At 36.7% G+C, this 23,436-nt stretch overlaps 1 long non-coding RNA gene across 1 annotated transcript in view; it reads right to left on the minus strand.

The window, feature by feature from the left end:
* Positions 1–458: 458 nt before the first annotated feature.
* LOC123858345 (uncharacterized) overlaps positions 459–23,436 on the minus strand; it is a 230,154-nt gene continuing 207,176 nt past the window's right edge. Inside the window, exon 3 of the long non-coding RNA XR_010410435.1 lies at positions 459–557. This is a non-coding gene — a long non-coding RNA (uncharacterized LOC123858345). The remainder of the gene's footprint in view (positions 558–23,436) is intronic.

Raw genomic sequence — 23,436 nt, forward strand, 5'->3', positions numbered from 1 at the left:
TACTAAGAGATATAGTTCGGTGAGAAGAAAGTTTAATTAGAAGATAAAAGAGAGATGCAAGAAACAAAGGTGAAAAAAAATAAATCCCTAAAATATGTTGGTAAATCTCAATACAAACTGACTCTAAAATAGAAAAAAGAGACTAATAAATGAAACAATTGAAAACAAGGCAAAATAAGATGCTGGTTATCACACATAAAATGGAACGGGAGAATTTGAATAGAAGATAGTCTTGACTTTCTTATTTGAGGATGTAGCTGTAGAAACTATATCATATCCATATTATGTTACTATATAGATATTTGGCAATGTGACTAAAGTTTCATAATTCCCAGCTGCCTCCTGAGACTAGGTATATGTATGAATATCTTGTCAATTAAAAGTAAATACTGTGTATGAGATGTTCAGGAAGATTTCTTAAGGGGATATTATTCAGCCTTGTGTAAAATCACCTTTGCCTTCATCTTCTCCTTCTTATTCATGGAATGGAGCATAATAGTTCAAATTCCAGCAGCCATATTAGATAATAAAATGATCTTGAAGATGGAAATCACACCCTAGGAAGACAGAAGAGGAAAATAGAAATGTTCTAGGTACCCAGTGACCATAAATCTGCCATGCTAGCCCTATAATTTCCATTTCTGAAATTATTTTATGTATAAATAAACTCCTATGTTCAAGCTGCCACCATTTTGGGTTTTCTCTTAAACATACCCAAAACATAAACTTAACTGATAAACAGATGTGGGAAAGACACAGATCAACTTTAGAATTTTAAATATACCTGTTTACCAGGAACCACTAAAGTAGTAGAAATAGTATGTAAAACTTCTCAACCAGAATTGACATAAAAATGTAGGGGTGGAGGGTTCTTGAAGTATTAGATAATGTGCTTGAAGAAAAATTAGAAAAAGAAATAAAAATGGCCCTAATAATTATAATGACATTTAGGTCAACTATGCATGTAAAGAGTTCTAAAATAAAATTGTTTTATGAAATGTAAGCACGGAAAAGGCAATATATTTAAATTATGCTAATATTTTATACAATATATAATTTAAAAATATGTGTGTAATTAAATTTGTAAATTAAATATGTTATCCTGCCAATAAAAACACACCAAAGCCAAGTCAGCTCCATTTGTTATTATAGTCTAGGACCCCATTCATTTCTCTTCTAAATTCATTCTTTTTCCATTACCATCCTTGGACTTGACCTTTTCACTTGTTTCCAGACCTTGTTTACTTACCTTTGAACTTGTTGATTAATCTAAGTTCTTTTGGACTCACTCTTGGCACTCAAGTTTCAGGTTTGCAGTTAGGTCTATGGATCACCCACTGTTAGTCAATAGCTACTATTTTATATTTGTTTCTAGAATTTAAGCCCTTAGCCAACATTCTCAAGGTTATAGGACTTGGGGAAAAAATTAGTTTCTATCAGGTCATGATGGCGCTAAAAGGAACTGGCTTTATGATCACACTAATTTGATCCAAAGAGAGATATGAAGCATATGTTAAGCAGTTAAGAAAAAAAGGTGTCCAATTAGAAATATAGAAAAAGACATTAACAGGTAATTACAAAAGAAGTCATACAAAGGGCTAAAATACATATAAAAATATATTCAGCCTCTTTAGAGATTTTTAAAACTACAAGTTAAAATAAGATTGGTTATCTTTTACCCTTTTAGGTTGGGAGAAGTTAAAAATAATGGTAGCTATACTTATGGTGAGCATAGCATAATGTTACAGAGAAGCTGAATCACTATGTTGTACACCTGAAACTAATGTAACATTGTATGTCAACTATACTCAAATAAATGTAATTGCTTCTATTCTGTTTTGACAAGGCATGGAGTGGGCACTGTCATGTACTGGTAAATAGCAACTAGCTATTTACTGCAGGTGATTCTTTCCTCCAATGTAAATAGCTGGGTAGTGTATTTCCATTTGTACACAGTTGTAATTTGACTAAGTTCTTGATAACAACATATGGCAGAAGTAACATATGTGACTTCTAAGCCAGGCCTATAGCATCCCCTGTTCTCCTCACTCCCACTTCCAACACACATAACCCATGCACCCACTTTCTTCCTTCCCTAACTGTTGGCTGGATTTATAAGTTCAGAAGGACTTCAGTAGCCATATATTGAAGTTGGCAGACTCCATCAAACTGGATCTCAATGACTGCATGGACTCCCACTGTGAAATCCATGGCTAAATGAAGCTATGAGTAAGAAATTATTTCCCTTTCGTTAAGCCACTGAAATTTGGGTTTATCAGTTTAAACAGCTAACATTGCCTTAAAACATGCATATGTTATAGGTGGGATTTTAAATTTATAATAAAGGGCATTCTGGCAATGTGCATACCATTTAACCCAAGAATTTCACATATAGATATTGATTGTAAGGAAATAAACAAATAAATGTAAAATATGTATGTATAAGGATATTAATTTAAGCATTGTTTATAATAGCAAAAAGAAAAAAAAGAGAAATTAATTAAATCCCATAGAGAATTGGCTAAAATGTCACTGCATAAACATAATGGATATGTCTTCATTCATTTACTTAGCAAATTTTCAATATATGCCATGTGACATATCTATGTGATGGATACTAGGCAACATAGTGGAAAAAGATAAGGTACCTGCCATTGTGAAACCTATAGTTCAAAAACTTAGACAGACATTTACAATGTAATTTTAAAATTTGAATTATAGTAAGTTGACACAAAGGAAAAGTATGGGATGCTATGAAAGCATATAATAGGGAATATATAACCTAGGCTGTTGGTCAGGGAAAGCTTCCTATATTAACAAATATGCCATAAGATCTAGCAATGTTGAATAAAAATGATCTGATTTTCCCAATAATAATATTTCCTACTGGCCACTGACCAAAATGCATTTAACTTACTTGAATATATAAGCTTCTAATGATAGAGATGAAATAATCAAATGCTTACTCAATATTCTATGTATTAATTTACTTAATCACATGTTATAATGCATTATGCAAAATAATAAACTACATTAGAAATATTGCTTTGTTCTACTTTGTATTCATGGAATACCAAGTCAGACTGCCTGGTATTGAATTCTGGCTCCATTACTTAATAGTTGTGACCTCAGGCCAGTTTTGTCACCTGTAAAATGGTGATAATAATAGTTGTTGCCTCTAGGGTTGAGTGGAACTTTCACCCCTAAAAAATAAATATTTAGGACAACTGCCTTGGTACATAGTAAATGCCAAATAAGCATTAGCTATCACTATTGGTTTCTGGAAATGCATCTTACACCCTAATATCCAGGTTATCAACAGAGACACAGAAGAAATGTGACAAGCATCTTTATTTTTGCCTAAATTATGTGAGATTATTTTACAACTGTAAGATGCTGTCACTGGAAATTTTATTCCAAGTAACAAATATCCATTTGCATGCCATTCAGCTGGTTTTCATTCATTTATCCTACAAGCTTATATTCATTATCTACACAATGAAGCAACTTACTGTTGTGTCCTTCCTCTTCTTTACCCTCTCCTCCTCCTCCCTGCCTTCACCACTTTCTTCTCATTTTTTAAATGTAATGTTTATTTTTATCAAAGTAAGAACTGTTCATTGTATCTAAAGGTAAATATTACTGAGAGGTTTTTTTTTAGTAGACGTCACAGGTTTCATTCCTCTTTGCTCTTCCATTCCCCTCCCATACCCAATGCATCCTCAGTCCACTTGCTAGAGTAACCCCCACCAAACTTTTCATTCATTTAGCAGATTCATTCCCCACTTTGGCACTTAATGTCTTACTTCTAATAACATGATTACATTGCTTTTTTTTTTTCCTACTTTAGACACTATTTATTGACTTCCTATATGGAAGATAAGATTTAACTCTGTTTTACAACCTGCCCCAACAAACTATGTTTCCTCTATTTGCACACTCCTAAGATGCATAGCTACCAACAATTTTAAGTGAATAGTCAACATGTTTATGACCATTCAATCACTGTTCATATCTAAGACACATATCTGAGCCACGTAGAGTATTAAAATTACACTTCCAATATCATATAAATTAAATTTTTTCTTGGAGTAATCGTTGATTTAGATTTTTCTTTCCCAGATTTTTCCAATGATCAGTTCTTAAATCAGACCTAACCTCCATCAAAAGTATTACATTCATTTCAATATAAGTGTATCAGGTAATTTGTCAGTTTATGAATCAAATATTCCAATATGAATTGGCTCAATGTACCATTAGTGGTCACTCTCAGACACACACAAGGAAGTTTAAGTTGTGCTTTTTGAGTCCTACTTAAAGACTTTTTGCTTGCCACAAAGATTTTCTCCTATACCTTCTTTTAGAAGGCATATAGTTTTAACTTTTATAATCAGGTCTATGATTCATTTTGAGTTAATTTATGAATATAGTGTGAGGTAAGGATCAGATCATTTCACTAGAGAATCCTATCAAACCTTTAAAGAAAAATTAACTCCAATTCTACACAATCTCTTCCATAAACTAAAAGAGGAAAAGACACTCTCCAATTCATTTTATGATGCTCATATTTCCCTGACACCCAAACCAGGCAAAGACAGCAGAAATAAAGAAAACTACACAACAATATCCCACATAAACATAGACACAAAAGTCCTTAACAAAATGCTAACAAATAAAAATCAGTAACCTATAAAAAGAATGATACACCATGACAAAATGGGGTTTATTCCATGGATGAAAAGTGGTTCAACATTGAAAAAAATCAATCATATTAAACTAATTTCTTCAAATATTTATTTATTTTTCTTCTAGTAACTTGACTGTTAACTCAGAATTTTATATTGGTTTGAAAAGGACATGTATCTAGGATTTACGACATAACTGCTCACTTACCTAAGAGCTGACTTTTATTTGTCCAGAAATTTGGACACTCCAATAGGCCAACCTAAGAACTAAAGACAAACACAACAAAAACTAAAACAAAAAATGGGGGGAGAAGGAAGATGGCGGAGGAGTAGGAGACCTAAATTTCGTCTGGTCCCAGGAATTCAGCTAGATAGGGATCAAACCATCTGAACACCTATGAACTCAACAGGAGATCAAAGAAAAGAATAGCAGCAACCCTCTGAACAGAAAAGCGACCACGTTCAGGGAGGTAGGACATGCGGAGAAGTGAATCGAGGTGATATTTGGGAAGATAGACGGTGGGGGAGGGGGCCTCCATCGGCCACTACTGGGAAGTGATAGAGCAGCAGGGCACATAATCAGAAATTTTAGAAGTCAGCTCTGCTGAGGGATGTTGCTCCAGTGGCTAAGCAGGGGATGGAAACCTCGCTGGGACAGTGTGGTCTCAGGACCCTCGAGGTCACAGAAAGACTAGGGGTGCCTGAGTGCAGCAGAGCTCCCACGTATTGCAGTGGGGAAGTTGGCTGCAAAGATGGAGCTGAGGAGCAGACTCGCAGCTCGGGGTTGCCATAAACCATGATCCATGGCACAATCGGGCCACTGCTCCTCCAGCAGGGACCCAACAAGCGGCTGATCCAGGGAGACCCCCCTTTCTCCCCTGGGAGGAGTGGCACGGGAGCGCACCACAGGGATCTGCTGGGTTTGGAGACTCCAAACGGGGTCGGGTGCCAGAGATAGAAATGCTCGGTCACAGGCCAGGTGAGCACAGAGTGTGGCCGGAGACCGGGGAGACAGGAGTGATTGCCTGCTTTTCTCTGGGGGCACACTGAGGAGTGGGGCCCGAGTTCTCGGCTCCTCTGGGGCGGAGATTCAGAGGCCACCATTTTCACTCTTGTCCTTCAAAGCTGAAGGGGAAGTTTGCAGGCAACAAAAGCTCCCCAGAGCAAACCCCGAGCAGATTACTTAGCCAGACCGGCAAGGGCGGGGCAATCCCGCCTGCAGCAAAGACATTTGGGAACCATAGCAACAGGCCCCTCCCCCAGAAGATCAGCAAGAACAGCCAGCCAAGACCAAGTTTACCGATCAATAAGAATGGCAGAACTCCAGCGCTAGGGGAATACTGCACATAGAATTCATGGCTTTATTCCCATAATTCTTTAGTCTTTCAAATTTAATTTTTTTTTAACTTCCTTTTTCTTTTTTTTTTTAATTTTCTTTTTCCATTTTTCAACCAACATCTTATCAATCCCTTTTTAAAAAAATCTTTTTTATTTTTCATTTTTAGAGTCAGATTCTATCCCTTCATAGTAGTTAACCTTATTTTTGGTATATATATATATATATATATATATATATATATATATATGTTGTTCTCTCTTTAAATTTGGGATACAGTTTCTTCTAACAGACCAAAATATACCCTAAATCTCTAGTTTATGGCTTTGTTCTAGTCTCCTGTCTGATCACATTCTCTTCCTTTTTTTTTTTTAATCCTCTTCTTTCTTTTTTCAACCAACTTCTTATCTTATAAATTCCTTTTATAAAATCTTTTATAATTTTCATCTTTACATTCCTATCCATCCTTTCATTGTATTTACCCTTCTTTTTGTATATATATAAATCTTTCTTTCTTTAAAAGTATGGGAGGCAGTTTCTTCTAACAGACCAAAATATGCCCAAAATCTAGTGTGTGGCACTGATCTATGCATCAGCCTGATCATATGTGATCATATTCTGTTTCTGTCATTGTTGTTGTTTGTTTGTTTGTTTGTTTTTATCTTTTTCTTTCTTTTTTTTCTTTCTTTCCCTTTCTTTTTCCCCAGTGTCAGGTCTCTTCTGATTTGCTTGGTGGATATTCTTGTGGGGTCATTGTTACCCTGTTAGCATTTTATTCTCTCATTCATCTGTTCTCCTCTGGACAAAATGACAAGATGGAAAAACTCACCTAAAAAAAGAACAAGAGGCAGTACTGACTGCCAGGGACCTAATCAATACAGACATTAGTAAGATGTTGGAACTAGAGTTCAGATGGCGTTTATAAAGATACTAGCTGGGCTTGAAAAAAGCATGGAAGATACTAGAGAAACCCACTCTGGAGAAATAAAAGAACTAAAATTTAACCAAGTCAAAATCAAAAAGGCTATTATGGGATGCAATCAAAATGGAGGCTCTAACTGCTATGATAAATGAGGCAGAAGAGAGAAATAGTGATATAGAAGACCAAATGATGGAAAATAAAGAAGCTGAGAAAAAGAGAGATAAACAACTACTGGATCATGAGGGCAGAATAAGAGAGATAAGTGATACCATAAGACAAAACAATATTAGAATAACTGGGATCCCAGAAGAAGAAGAAAGAGAGAGAGGGGCAGAAGGTATATTGGAGCAAATTATAGCAGAGAACTTCCCTAATTTGGGGAAGGAAACAGGCATCAAAACCCAGGAGGCACAGAGAACCCCCCTCAAAACCAATAAAAATAGGTCAATACCCCGACACCTAATAGTAAAACTTACAAATCTCAGATACAAAGAGAAAATCCTGAAAGCAGCTCAGGAGAAGAGATCTATAACCTACAATGGTAGAAACATTAGACTGGCAACAGACCTATCCAAAGAGACCTGGCAGGCCAGAAAGGACTGGCAGGATATATTCAGAGCACTAAATGAGAAAAAGATGCAGCCAAGAATACTATATCTAGCTAGGCTGTCATTGAAATAGAAGGAGAGATAAAAAGCTTCCAGGACAAACAAAAACTAAAGGAATTTGCAAACACAAAACAGCCCTACAAGAAATATTGAAAGGGGTCCTCTAAGCAAAGAGAGAGCCTAAAAGCAACATAGACCAGAAAGGAACACAGACAATATACAGTAACAGTCACCTTACAGGCAATACAGTAGCACTAAATTCGTCTTTCAATAGTTACCCTGAATGTAAATGGGCTAAATGCCCCAATCAAAAGACACAGGATATCAGATTGGATTAAAAAATAAGACCCATCGATATGCTGTCTACAAGAGACTCATTTTAGACCCAAAGGCACCCCCAGATTGAAAGTGAGGGGGTGGAAAACCATTTACCATGCTAATGGAGACCAAAAGAAAGCTGGGGTGGCAATCCTTATATCAGACAAATTAGATTTTAAAACAAAGACTGTAATAAGAGATGAGGAAGGACACTATATCCAACTTAAATGGTCTATCCAACAAGAAGATCTAACAATTGTAAATATCTATGCCCCTAACATGGGAGCAGCCAATTATATAAGGCAATTAATAACAAAAGCAAAGAAACACATCGACAACAATAAAATAATAGTGAGGGACTTTAACACCCCCCTCACTGAAATGGACAGATCATTTAAGCAAAAGATCAACAAGGAAATAAAGACTTTAAATGACACACTGGACCAAATGGACTTCACAGATATATTCAGAACATTCCATCCCAAAGCAACAGAATACACATTCTTCCCAAGTGCCCGTGGAACATTCTCCAGAATAGATCACATTCTAGGTCACAAATCAGGTCTCAACCAGTACCAAAAGATTGGGATCATTCTCTGCCTATTTTCAGACCACAATGCTTTGAAATTAGAACTCAATCACAAGAGGAAAGTCGGAAAGAACTCAAATACATGGAGGCTAAAGAGCATCCTACTAAAGAATGAATGGGTCAATGAGGAAATTAAAGAAGAATTTAAAAAAATTCATGGAAACCAATGAAAATGAAAACACAACTGTTCAAAATCTTTGGGATGCAGCAAAGGCAGTCCTAAGAGGAAAGTGGATAGCAATACAAGCCTTTCTCAAGAAACAAGAAAGGTCTCAAGTACACAACCTAACGCTACACCTAAAGGAGCTGGAGAAAGAACAGCAAATAAAGCCGAAACCCAGCAGGAGAAGAGAAATAATAAAGATCAGAGCAGAAATCAATGAAATAGAAACCAAAAGAACAGTAGAACAGACCAACGAAACTAGGAGCTGGTTCTTTGAAAGAATTAACAAGATTGATAAACCCCTGGCCAGACTTATCAAAAAGAAAAATGACCCAAATCAACAAAATCATGAATGAAAGAGGAGTGATCACAACCAACACCAAAGAAATACAAACAATTATAAGAACATATTATGAGCAATTATATACCAGCAAATTAGATAATCTGGAAGAAATGGATGCATTCCTAGAGATGTATCAACTACCAAAACTGAACAAGGAAGAAATAGAAAACCTGAACAGACCCATAACCACTAAGGAAATTGAAGCAGTCATCAAAAATCTCCCAGCAAACAAAAGCCCAGGGCCAGATGGCTTCCCAGGGGAATTCTACCAAACATTTAAAGAAGAATTAATACTTATTCTTCTGAAACTGTTCCAAAAAATAGAAATGGAAGGAAAACTTCCAAACTCGTTTTATGAGGCCAGCATTACCTTGATTCCAAAACCAAAGACCCCATCAAAAAGGAGAATTACAGACCAATATCCTTGATGAACATGGATGCAAAAATTCTCACCAAAATACTAGCCAATAGGATCCAACAGTACATTAAAAGGATTATTGACCACGACCAAGTGGGATTTATCCCTGGGCTGCAAGCTTACTTCAACATCCACAAATCAATCAATGTGATACAATACATTAATAAAAGAAAGAACAAGAACCATAAGATCCTCTCAATAGATGCAGAAAAAGCTTTTGACAAAGTACAGCATCCTTTCTTGATTAAAACTCTTCAGAGTATAGGGATAAAGGGTACATACGTCAATATCATAAAAGCCATCCATGAAAAACCCACAGTGAATATCATTCTCAATGGGGAAAAACTGAGAGCTTTCCCCCTAAGGTCAGGAACACGGCAGGGATTTCCACTATCACCACTGCTATTCAACATAGTATTGGAAGTCCTAGCCACAGCAATCAGAAAACAAAAATAAATGAAAGGCATCCAAATCAGCAAAGAAGAAGTCAAACTCTCACTCTTTGCAGATGATATGATACTTTCTGTGGAAAACCCAAGAGACTCCACCCCAAAACTGCTAGAACTCATGCAGGAATTCAGTAAAGTGGCAGGATATAAAATCAATGCACAGAAATCAGTGGCAATCCTGTACACCAACAACAAGACAGAAGAAAGAGAAATTAAGGAGTTGATCCCATTTACAACTGCACCCAAAACCATAAGATACCTAGGAATAAATCTAACCAAAGAGGTAAAGAATCTGTACTCAGAAAACTATAAAATACTCATGAAAGAAATTGAGGAAGACACAAAGAAATGGAAAAACGTTCCATGCTCATGGATTGGAAGAACAAATATTGTGAAGATGTCCATGCTACCTAGAGCAATCTACACATTCAATGCAATCCCCATCAAAATACCATCCACTTTTTCAAATAAATGGAGCAAATAATCCTAAAATTTGTATGGAACCAGAAATACCTCGAATAGCCAGAGGAATGTTGAAAAAGAAAAGCAAAGCTGGTGGCATCACAATTCCGGACTTGCAGCTCTATTACAAAGCTGTCATCATCAAGACATATGGTACTGGCACAAAACAGACACATAGATCAATGGAACAGACTAGAGAGCCCAGAAATGGACCCTCAACTCTATGGACAACTAATCTTCGACAAAGCAGGAAAGAATGTCCAATGGAAAAAAGATAGTTTTTTCAACAAATGGTGTTGGGAAAATCGGACAGCCACATGCAGAAGAATGAAACTGGACCATTTCCTTACACCACACACAAAAATAGACTCAAAATGGTTGAAAGACCTAAATGTGAGACAGGAGTCCATCAAAATCCTAAAGGAGAACACAGGCAGCAACCTCTTTGACCTCAGCCGCAGCAACTTCTTCCTAGAAACAGTGCCAAAGGCAAGGGAAGCAAGAGCAAAAATGAACTATTGGGACTTCATCAAGATAAAAAGCTTTTGCATAGCAAAAGAAACAGTCCACAAAACCAAAAGACAACCAACAGAATGGGAGAAGATATTTGCAAATGACATATCAGATAAAGGGCTAGTATCCAAAATCTATAAAGAACTTATCAAACTCAACACCCAAAGAACAATGATTCAATCAAGAAATGGGCAGAAGACATGAACAGACATTTTTCCAAAGACACCCAAATGGCCAACAGACACATGAAAAAATGCTCAACATCGCTCGGCATCAGGGAAATCCAAATCAAAACCTCAATGAGATACCACCTCACACCAGTCAGAATGGCTAAATTTAACATGTCAGGAAACAACAGATGTTGGTGGGGATGCAGAAGAAGGGGAACCCTCCTACACTGTTGGTGGGAATGTAAGCTGGTGCAACCACTGTGGAAAACAGTATGGAGGTTCCTCAAAAAGTTGAAAATAGAGCTACCATACAACCCAGCAATTGCACTACTGGGTATTTACCCCAAAGGTACAAATGTAGGGATCCAAAAGGGTACGTGCACCCCGATGTTTATAGCAGCAATGTCCACAATAGCCAAACTCTGGAAAGAGCGAAGATGTCCATCGACAGATGAATGGAGAAAGAAGAAGTGGTATATATATACAATGGAATATTATGCAACCATCAAAAGGAATGAAATCTTGCCATTTGCAACGACATGGATGGAACTGGAGGGTAATATGCTGAGCGAAATAAGTCAATCAGAGAAAAAGACATGTATCATATGACCTCACTGATATGAGGAATTTGTAATCTCAAGAAACAAACTGAGGGTTGCTGGAGTGGTGGGGGGTGGGAGGCATAGGGTCGCTGGGTGATAGATATTGGGGAGGGTATGTGCTATGGTGTGTGCTGTGAATTGTGCAAGAATGTTGAATCACAGATCTGTACCTCTGAAGCAAATAATCCATTATATGTTAAAAAAAAAAAGAATAAGATAGCAGGAAGGGAAAAATAAAGGGGGTGGAAATCAGAGGGGGAGACGAACCATGAGAGACTACGGACTCTGAGAAACAAACTGAGGGTTCTAGAGGGGAGGGGGGTGGGGGAATGGGTTAGCCTGGTGATGGGTATTAAAGAGGGCATGTTCTGCATGGAGCACTGGGTGTATATGCTAACAATGAATCATGGAACACTACATCAAAAACTAATGATGTAATGTATGGTGATTAACATAATTAAGAAAAAATGAAACAAAAAATGTATAGATGAGGCCGTTGTCAAAAGGATATGTTCCATTGTGCAAAGTCATTTTTAAGAAAAAACACTGAGACACTGAATTACAATGAGCAGAGGACAACTAGGAAGATAATGTGTGAGCTATATTTCGTGAAGTTCATCAAAGGAAACTGGGATGCTTAGCTTAAAGAAGAGAAGATCCATGGAAGGCATGAGCAATGTCTTCAGATAACCAAAAGGCATTTGCATAGAATGGGGAGTGTTTTGTGGTCCAGAGCCACAACTAAAACAAATGAATGGAAGTGAAAGAGATTTCATATAAAATACAGCAAGATCTTTCTAACAATTACAACTGACAAAAATTTCTTTGACTTAGTGAGTTTTGTGTATGCAAAAGTACTCAAGAAAATTCTGGCAAAACACAGAGATGGATATTATAGTGGGGTTTCCTATATGGGTGGGAGATTGAGCTAGCTGACATCCTAATAACTCTTCCAACTCAAAGATTCTATGATCTTATGGGAGAAAGGAGCTAGAAGAGTTATTTTGAACTTCCCTGACAAGTCTTAAGCACCGTGTCTAGCCTAAAGTGTCCTGTTGCTTAATGTAAATGGCTTCAATTAGCTAATGTAGAGATGAGGTTTGAGTGATAAATGTTCACATTAACATTATTCGAGATATGATCTTGACAGTTCTGCTAGACTGGTCTGCTGAAAAGCACTTCAGGAGCCCTACAAATAGGTCTCATTATTTTTCTCCATTTTTTAATGATGTTTATTTTAATTTTTCAGAATTCTGAGATCTGTAATTACCTAGGATATATATGTAAGTGAACAGCTAATTACTGTTTTGTTTTGTTTTTTTTTTTTTTTAAGGCAAATGATTCAGATTCTGTAATACATCCATCACTTACCTCTGGTGCCAGGCCAAGTCATGGGGTTCTCACTTAAATTACAGCTTCACCTTTAATGGTACTAATGGTTGTACCTTTCCTTCAGCTTCCTCCTCTAACCTGCCAGGCTTAGTGTGTCAGTTAAATCAGGATCACAACCACCAGAGAGATAGGTTTGGGTACTGGTTCAGGAGTTAGTCTTGTAGAAAGATTGGTTTTCTCTGCTTGACTTATTTCACTTAGGATAATCTCCTCCAGTCCCATCCATGTTGATGTAAAAGTTGGGTATTCATCCTTTCTGATGGCTGAGTAATATTACATTGTATATATGGACCACATCTTCTTTATCCATTCATCTGTCGAAGGAGGGTACGTACTGCATGGAGCACTGGGTGTTATATGAAAACAATGAATCGTGGATCACTACATCAAAAACTAATGATGTATTGTATGGTGACTAACATAACATAATAAAATTAAATTAAAAAATAAGAAATAAAAAATAAAATAAAATATCTAAAAGATTTTACATTCAAAAAAAAAAAAAAGAAGAAAGATTAGATTTGACCAACTCTCAGTCACAAGTCCCAGAACAAACATAGTCAGATCTTAACCCCATACCTTTTGATATGTAGCCTAATTAAAATAAAACTCAAAATTAAACAGGGATATATTCTAATTAAATGAATTTGATTTAATTTACTTCTTAGGGAAAAAAATGATTATTATTTCCATTTTATAGATGTGAACAGTGAAGTTCAAAGGGTTACATAACCTGTCTCTGAACACATTGCTAGCAAGAAGCAAAGCTAAAATTTGAACCCAAATGCCTCACCCAAAACACATAACTCCTAAAGACAATGGAGTTCTAGAATTATGGCAAGGCAGGAATAAAAGAGAAAAAACACTTTCAACTCATCAAAATTTGCCTTTGGCACTATAGACATACAATCTGTGTGTGCATGTTTTTCCACTGGGAGCAATAACATCGCCACTGTGATATACATTTTATTATAAGGGGATACTATTTCTGATTATATTAATACTTTTACCCTTAGAACCTGTATTTTTGTTGCTGTTGTTGTTTTGACTGCAAGAGCAGTGTAAAATCGGACTTAATTAAGAATATTCCCTTTGTGCTGGTGTAGCTAAAGATTTGAACCCATGCTCAGCTGATACAAACCACCTCAAAAGTCTTAACTATTTTTAAACTACTTTTTCTCTGTTTTGACATCTTTTTATAGATTGGGCACAAAAAGAGCCAATGGAAATCAATAATTAAGTTCCACATTTTTTTTAAGATTTTATTTGACAGAGGGGTGCCTGGGTGGCTCAGTTGTTAAGCATCTGCCTTCGGCTCAGATCATGATCCCAGGGTCCTAGGATCGAGCCCCGCATCGGGCTCCCTGCTAGAGGGGAGGCCTGCTTCTCCCTCTCCCACTCCCCCTGCTTGTGTTCCCTCTCTCGCTGTGCCTCTCTGCCAAATAAATAAATAAAATTTAAAAAAAAAAAAAAGATTTTATGGATCATGACCTGAGCCAAAGGCAGACGCTTAACAACTGAGCCACCCAGGCGCCCCAAGTTACACATTTCTTAAACCTCTTTCCCTATTTCACTAATCAATTGTCATAAGATGACAGCTGGAGAAATGTCCCTCAAGAAGGACAAAGCAGAGGCAGTGTAGTGGGTAATTAGACAGTGGCTTGGAAGTATGCTGTGTTCCTTACAAGGTGAATGATCAGAAAGTGTAAGGGAAGCAAGAGATGAGCAATCACTCTGGAGTCCAGAGGGATTAAGTGGCACAGTGGTGGTGACTGGCTGCTTCCCCAGCTTCTTTGGGCTGAGAGATTTTGAAGGCCTCTTTGACCTGACCTTTGTTTATCCCTCATCTTTCATACTACTCCCTCCCTTGTATCCAACTTACCTGCTACCCTAATCTGTTTGCCTTCCTGGAACACATTTTTTTTTTCTTTTTTCTTTTCTTTTTTCCTTTCTTTTCTGTTCTTCCTCCCTCCCTTCCTTCTTTCCTTCCTTTCCTTCTTTCCTCCCTCTCTTCTTTCTTTCTTTCTTTCTTTCTTTCTTTCTTTCTTTCTTTCTTTCTTTCTTTCTTTCCTTCCTTCCTTCCTTCCTTCCTTCCTTCCTACCTTCCTTCTTTCCTTCCTTCCTTCTTCCTTCCTTTCTTTCTCTTTCTTGTAAGAACAGTTAACATGAGATCTACTCTCTTACATTTTTAAGTGTACAATACAGTATTATTAATGATAGGCACAATGTTGTACAGTAAGTCTATAGAATGTACACATCTTGCATAACTGAAATCATACCCTTTGAACAGCAACTCCTATTTTCCCTGGGCAACTACCATTCTCTGATTCTTTGAGTTTGACTAAATTAGTTACCTCATATAAGTGGAACCATGCAGTGTATGTCCTTCTGTTACTGGCTTATTCCATATTACATAATATCCTCAAAGTCCATCCATGTTGTTGCATATGGCAGGATTTTATCCTTTTTTAAGGCTGAGTAATATTCCATTGTATGGATATACCACATTTTTTTACCTAGTCATCTGTCCCTCAGTGGACATTTAGGCTGTTTCCACATTTTGGCTATTGTGACTACTGTTGCAATTAATGTAGAAGTGCAAATATCTCTTTAAGATCCTGATTTCAATTATTTTGCATAAATATTCAGAAGTGGAATTGCTAGGTAATATGGTAGTTCTATTTTAATTGTATGGAAATCTCCAAACTGTTTTCCATATGGCTATACCATTTTTCATTCCCATCAACAGTGTACAAGGGTTCCAATTTCTCCACATCCTTGCCAAAACTTTTTTTTTTTTTTAATGTCAGACATCCTAACGGGTATGAGGTGATATTTAATGGCAGTTTTAATTTGCATTTCTCTGATGATTAGTGACATTGAGTATCTTTTCATGTGTCTGTTGTCTATCTGTATGTCTTTTTGGAAAAATGTTTATTCATGTCCTTTGCCCATTTTTTAATGGAGTTATTTGGTTTTCTTTGGCTATTATGTTGTAGAAATTCAATATAGATTGTGGATATTAACTCCTGATCAGATGTATGGTTTGCAAATATTTTTGTTTCCATTTCATAGGTTACCATTTTACTATGTTGATTGTTTCCTTTGCTTTGCAGAAGCTTTTTAGCTTGATATAGGCCCTCTGGTCTATTTTGTTTTTATTGCCTAGGATTTTGGCCTCATATCCAAGAAATCATTACCAAGATTAATGTCATGAAGTTTCCCCCTATGGTGTTTTCTTCTAGTAGTTTTACAGTTTCAGGTCTTACATTTAAGTCTTCAAACAACTTTGAGTTGATTTTTGTAAATGACATAAGATAAGGGTCCAATTTCATTCTATTCATGTTAAATGTATTAATTAATTCTATGCTTTCTGTTGGTATCTGTGCACTAGAGAAAACAGCCACTTTTCTAGTCTTCATGGACTGACCTTATCCAGGAGAAGACCCTTACCAAGTAGCTGGGCCAGACATTCTGAGGCCACTCAAACCTTTTCCATGTATGCATCTTCTCTGGACTTATGTGTATAAATTATCAATTAGGTGGATTTGCCAGTTTTCCTTGTTTCTTTTTTTTTTTCAGGAATTCATAATTTCTTCCTCTTTCTAATGACTGTCTACTGTACCATGCATCTCCTGGAGCAGTAGCATTACCAAGCAATTTATTTGTTCTTAGTTGCCTCCAGGTATCTAGAGTATGCTGGGTTTGTCCATGCTCTGAGACTGAAGGAAGTCCCTTGGGCAGCCACCTGAAAAGTCTGAACATTGGGTATATGTTTCAATCGTCTTTTTCCCTCCTCATAGATAAGCCAGGCACTGAGAGTCTTGCCAAACATTTTGCGCTGAGCTGGGGAGAGAAATCTGGCAGATGATTGTGTACTAGTCCAAACCTTCACCTTGCTCTCAGTGGTCCTCAGTCATCTGGGGTATGCCAGGTCTACTCAGTTCTCTGAAACAGGTAAGACAGAAGCTAGTCTTTCTAGTTGCTTCCTGAAAATTTTGGAACACTGGATACACAGCCCAACTTTTTCTTTTCCCAAGTAGAAGGTGGGCTCCAGGATTTTTAACTGTCTTGCTCTATACTGAGACCATGGAAATGGCTATAGTGAATCCATGCTGCTAGTCCATTGCTGTATTTGTTCTCAGCAGCCTCTAATCATCTAGAGTATACTAGGTCCTGTCAGCACTCTGAGACAGGCACAACAGAGACAATCCCATGGACAGTCCCTGGAAAGTTTGGGACATTGGACACATGGTCTAATTATTTCTCTCCCTGGAGAAAAGATGGGATCTAGGATTGCTTTGTGCTGAGCTTGAAGGAGGGGCTTTTGGCAGGTGTTTACATGATATTCAAACCACCATCTTTGTTCTGAGAGGTTCCCAACATGGGATCCTTTCCTGTCAGCACTCAGAATCAGGCAAGATAGAAACTAGTCCCTTGGGCAGCCCCCAGAAAAATCAGAACATTGGTCCAGTCCTTGCCTTCCCTTGCCAGGGAAAATCTGGGGGCTGGGTGTTTCCTTTCCATTGTATGATGCTGTGCTGGGGGTTTAGGGGGGTGAGGAGGGAGGAGATTATGGTGAGAGAGTGTCTTGGCTTTTCCTACCAGCTTCGATGTATTTGGTTTCATGCTTGCCGAGAGTGCAGGAGCCTCTCAGTTGGTTTCTGGATTTGCCACAGTGGAATTTGTTTAGTGTACTGTTGTTCAATCACGGTGCCCATGGGAGAAGGAGGGTTGAGAACTTCCTATTTTTCCCTCTCATTGACATCACCACTCTGGAACACAATTTTTCCTCTTATCTCAGTGTGTTTGTACATCTTGTTCCTTCTGTTGGTAAGGAAACTCTCCCTTTTCTGTCAAATATCCAAATACCCTTTAAGACTATGCTCTGATGGCACCTACTCCCTTACTGCTAGTCAGATTTATATGTCCCTCCTGTGCATTCTGGTAGCACCCTGTGCTTACCTTCAAAATGCACTTACAATATTGTATTGCAATTATTGCTATACTGGTATACTTTTACCCATCAGACATTAACCTTATTTTTGTTTCCCTAGAACCTACCATGACCTGGGACATAGTGGGGAAAAAACAAACAAGGGACAATGGAAAAACGAGCCTTTTATTTTTATTTTTTTAGCACTTCTTGTGGAAAGTGCAGCCTTTTAAACACATCCTTTTCTTCATAAGAAACAGCAGCCTGGGAGACCATGAACTTGAATTTTAGTCACGGCAATGCCACTAACTAGCTGTGTAAACTTGCATGAAGTCACACTGGGTGTCAGTCTCCAGCTGTAAAAAGGGTTTTTTGACTAGATCATGATTGGTCGACATTTTTGGTTAGCAGCTACACTCTCTTTTTCCATGAAATCATACTATGAAGCTTGAATAAAACACTGGAGTTATTCTGCATTTAAAAAGAGACTGTCTTGAGCTCTGCCATTTAAATCCTCTTTTCCATTGTCCCATCCCACCTCCTCCATTCTTGGAACACATTTTGAAAACCATAGAACCAGGTGATCTATACATTCCAACCATCCCAAATACTCCTGAATTATTTGTACATTGAATTGAACTGAACTTCCCCTCACTGCTGTACCCCTTTTGTATGCCTTTCCCAGGACCTTGGTTACATCTCTATCCTCATTGAGTTTTATTTTTGTAAGCCCAACTAACAGATTAAGGAAATCAAGTTATTCTGGAAGTCAAAAAGCTTTGTTTTGGCATTCAGAATATTTGTTGGCTGGTTTACTGAGGTCTGTATTCTATCTTATTAATGAAGAGAAAGAACGGCATGTGTATCTTGGCTTTGAAATAGAAATATCATTTTAGAATCCTGTGTGGGATCAAGGCATATAGTGGTGGCCAAGAGCCAGGGATAGAAACAAATTTGTGATCCTATATGTGTAGTTTTTAATTCCTTGTGGTTTCTAAGAGGTGCTAAATAAAATTATTATTGACCTGAGTAGTCAATTAAATTTTGGCACAGAAGAAACACCAGTTAATTCTTTGGCGATATGGGGGAATAATTAAAATAGAGTAATATGAGATCACTGTTTTTAACTTGTACCTAGTTGGTTGTTTGATTTATAAGAAAGATAATATTATTTAACAATTCACTGGAGACAAATATTAGTGACTATAAAGTTCTGCCTTTTCTTAAGCTACAATTTCTATGACTGTTAATTATATGATAGAAGCATTTGTCAATCTTCTTCCAAGGACCAAGCTTTATATATCTGATTACTTCTAGTCCTTACAGCCTCATGAGATTAGTACTATTATTCCCAAGTTATAAGTAAAGAACCTAATAGATATGTTTAAGAACTTACTGGTATACACTTATAACTTGTAAGTATGGCATATGTAATTGAATTGTCAAAAGTACATGGAATAAACTACATAAATTTTTTCCCAAATCTGTTTGTTCTGGGAGAACATAAAAATTAAAAGCTTTCCATCAATATAAGAGGTTAAAACCTACAGTATCCAATCATAGTGGAGTAACTAGTAGTGGATTTGCCTTCTTACAGTACACAACTAGAAAACTGAACAAACTATGTGAACAACTGCTTTCTAAACATTGAGCAGCAGGCTCAAAAGGGTTGTGATTCTTAATAAAGGGGAACAAACAAGGTAAGTCATGCAAGTGTCCAAATTTTCTGCCTGGTGGCATTTTCTATATAACTAGGGGAAGGAGGAGCCCAAACACAACACTGGTTTCTCTGAAAGGAGACAGAAATCAGAATTTGGGAGGTTGAAGCACATGTAATTTCCAAGATAAAGTAACAAAAGAGAAAGAGTTATTCTGAGAAAAACTCAATAGATCTGCATAGATTCCCCTTCAATCTTACTGAACATGTAGGAGCACGTGCATATTGTGAGAATATATGAGGCTAAACAAAGAATACCTATCATGGAAAGAACAATTACCACAAGGCTATAAACTGAACATTTTCCAGAGCTCACAAATGGCTGGAAGACTGTCGAGTTCTAGCTATCTAGAGTACAGAAACCTTGTTGAACACCTGGAATACTTAATAGGGACCTTAGAAAAGTCACTCTTGATAGAAAATCTAAACTAAGCCAAGAGCAAAAGCTACCTTTGGTCACCTTTTTAAAATCTTAAAAATAAGACTAAAAAGAATCAAGCTGATCAGCAAGCTGATCTCAAAACCAAATTCAACAATCTTTAAAGGATGACAACAAAATCCATATACTCAACAATGTTATATCCACAAATTTAGGATCTAATAAAAAACATTATATTACATGTGAAGCAGCACAGGAAAATTTGACCCATACCAAGGAGAAAAAATAGCCAATAGAAACAGACCCAGAAATGTAAGAACTGATAAGTTTAGTAAATAGGGACTTTAAAACAGCTATTATAAATATGACTAAAGATTTAAAAGAATGTTTAAACATAGTAAAGTGATAAATGGAATATATAGAAAAGAATTTCTAGAGTTAAAAAATATAATATCTAAAAAACTTTTCTTTTTTTTTTTTAGATTTTATTTATTTATTTGAAGGCAAGAGCATGACAAGAGAGAGCGCACAAACAGGGGGAAGGGTGGATGGAGAAGGAGAAGCAAACTCCTTGCTGAGCAGGGAGCCTAGCACGGGGCTCGAACCCAGGACCCTGAGATCATGACCTGAGCTGAAGGCAGATGCTTAACCGACTGAGCCACTAGGTGCCCCTGAAATAATTTTTAAATAACTGAATGGGATTAACAACAGAGTAGACACTGTAAAAGAAAAGAGCAGTGAACTTGGAGACACAGCAATAGAACACATCCAAACTGAAGCACACACACAAAGGTTGAAAAAAGAATGATAAAAGCTGCAGTGACATAAGGGACAATATTAAGCATCCTAGTGTATATTTAATTGAAGTCCCAGAAAAGGAAAGGGGATGGTCAGAAAAATCCTTTGAGAGCATAATGGTTAAATTTTTTAAATCAGTTTTATAAAACCACATATCGGGCGCCTGGGTGGCTCAGTTGGTTAAGCGACTGCCTTTGGCTCAGGTCATGATCCTGGAGTCCCGGGATCGAGTCCCGCATCGGGCTCCCTGCTCGGCAGGGAGTCTGCTTCTCCCTCTGACCCTCCTCCCTCTCATGCTCTCTGTATCTCATTCTCTCTGTCTCAAATAAATAAATAAAATCTTTAAAAAAAAAAACAAAAAACAACAAAAAACAAAAAACAACAAAAAAACCCCCCACATATCCAAGAAGCTAAAAAACAAACAGACATACCCAAAAGGATGAACAATAAGAAAATTATACCAAGGTATATCATAATCAAAATGCTGAAAAGAGAAAAAATATTAAAAGCAGCCAGGAAAGGGGTTGGAGAAAGACACATGAGAAGACAAATGTCTTGTAACTTTTCTTCAGAAAAGAGGGAAAAGTAATAAGGATAAATGGGACAAATAGGAAACAAGTAGCAAGATGGTACAATTGTACAAATACTTATATTAGCTGAAAATGATCTAAAACTTCAATTAAAATGTAAAGATTTTCAGGCTAGATAAAAATGTAATACTCTACATTGTCTACCAGAAACTCACATTTCATAGATTCACCAATTAAAAGCAAAAAAGAGTAAAAGATATACCATAGTAAGAAAACTATAGCAGTTATATTACTGTCACACAAGGTAGACTTTAGGACAAGGAATATTACTGGAGATAAAATAGGTCACTCATAGTTATAAATGGGCCACCAACTCATCAAGAAGATGTAAGAGTCTTAATGTGTATGTACCTAATAACAGAGTTTCAAAATACACAAAGCGAAAACAGATGTAAAAAGATAAATGAACATTTATCTTCTCTACAGTTATAGTCAGAGATTTTAACATATCTTCTCTCAATAACTGATAGCACAAGTAGACAGAAAATCTGTAAGGATATAGAAGTCTTGAACAATACTATCAACCAACTTCACCTAATTGACACCAAATAACATAGAATAGACATTCTTCTCAAATGCACATGAAACATTCGTGATAATAGACTATATGCTGAGCCCTGAAAAAGTCTAAATACACATCAACAGACTAAAGTCACACAGAGTATTTTCTCTACCACAACACGATTAAATTAGAAGTTATTATCAGTACAATATCTGGGAAATCCTTAAACATTTGGAAATTTGCCTGAGACAAATGCCTGTGAAAAAAGTCTAAAAATCTAGGGGATAGTTTGCATTAATTTCACATTCCGGAGTCTAATAACTCCCAACTAAGAATCATCCCTCTTCTTGATCGTCATTTACTATACAACAGCTTATTTCCATGTGCAGAAAATTCAAAAACTTTAGCCATTCACATTATTGTCTCAGAAAATATTCATCTCCTAAGAACTGGAAAGGCAACTGGATATAATTTATTTTATTTGAGGAATAAGTTAGATAAATGAGGAATAGTTAGATAAATGTTAAGAATGTAGCAAAAAAAAAAATCAATACAACTTGCTTTATCCTATTTGAACGTATCCCATTTCAGCTCAAACTGCACTGAGGGCCTATGAGCACCCACCCATCAGGCTCCACAGGCCATTTAAAGATGAATGACACGTAATCTCTGACCTCAAGGAGCTTGCAAGTTACTTCACCTAAATCCCCTGAATAAGCAGGATATGTTGATATAGTAAAGGCCACTGACACATTTGTGAAGCATAATTTTTCCTGTGGCTTTACTAGGCAGAGCAAAAGGACAAAGTGAAACAAATAGAAAGTGAGGGTGACCCAGCAGCTCCTTTTCTTTTTATAGATGTCAATCCAGTACTCTAAAATTCTGAATTTCTAAGAGGTTGATAAACTGTTGATTTTACAGTAAATAAAAGTACATGGATAGACTATCAGATATTTTCCTCCTACAGGTAAAGAAGGTGAGCAATGAGTGGTAAGTGATAATTTCACATTTTTATATTTGCCACTGGTTCTGGTAGTATTACCCATCTTAAAGAATAAAATTTCAAAAAATGATAACCTTCTAAAACTTGCCAGAAAAGAGTGATGTGCATTAGAGACGTATTAGAAGCTATACTCAACAATGATGTGTTTTAGAGAGACGTTGGCAGTTCTACTAATATTAGCGGTTATATCTCCTATCGACCAGAATTTGTTTCACACTCTGAGAATGCCTAGGGGTTTGACTCATGGTTCTGTGACTCCTAAAAGAGCTTACTTTTCTCCATTTGTTTTCTTTTTTTTTTTTCTCTAATGCAAAATAGATTCCAGAAATAGAATTCAGAAAGATTCCCCTACTGATCTTAGAAGTGAGACTTTTAGAGACAATGTATTTTGACAGCACCTGAATTTTAGGAAGATGAACATAAAGCAAAGAGAATAAAGGCCCCCCTTTTTTAAATTTTTTTTAAAGAATAGTTTTAAAGTTATTGAACTGTCTTTTATTTCAAGCTTCTCTGTGCTATTTATCCTATGAGTCATTGTTTA

The sequence above is a fragment of the Mirounga angustirostris genome, unplaced genomic scaffold (genome assembly GCF_029215605.1).
Source record: "Mirounga angustirostris isolate CCGP_5_RB_7025 unplaced genomic scaffold, mMirAng1.0.hap1 SCAF_4, whole genome shotgun sequence".
Taxonomy (NCBI): domain Eukaryota; kingdom Metazoa; phylum Chordata; class Mammalia; order Carnivora; family Phocidae; genus Mirounga; species Mirounga angustirostris.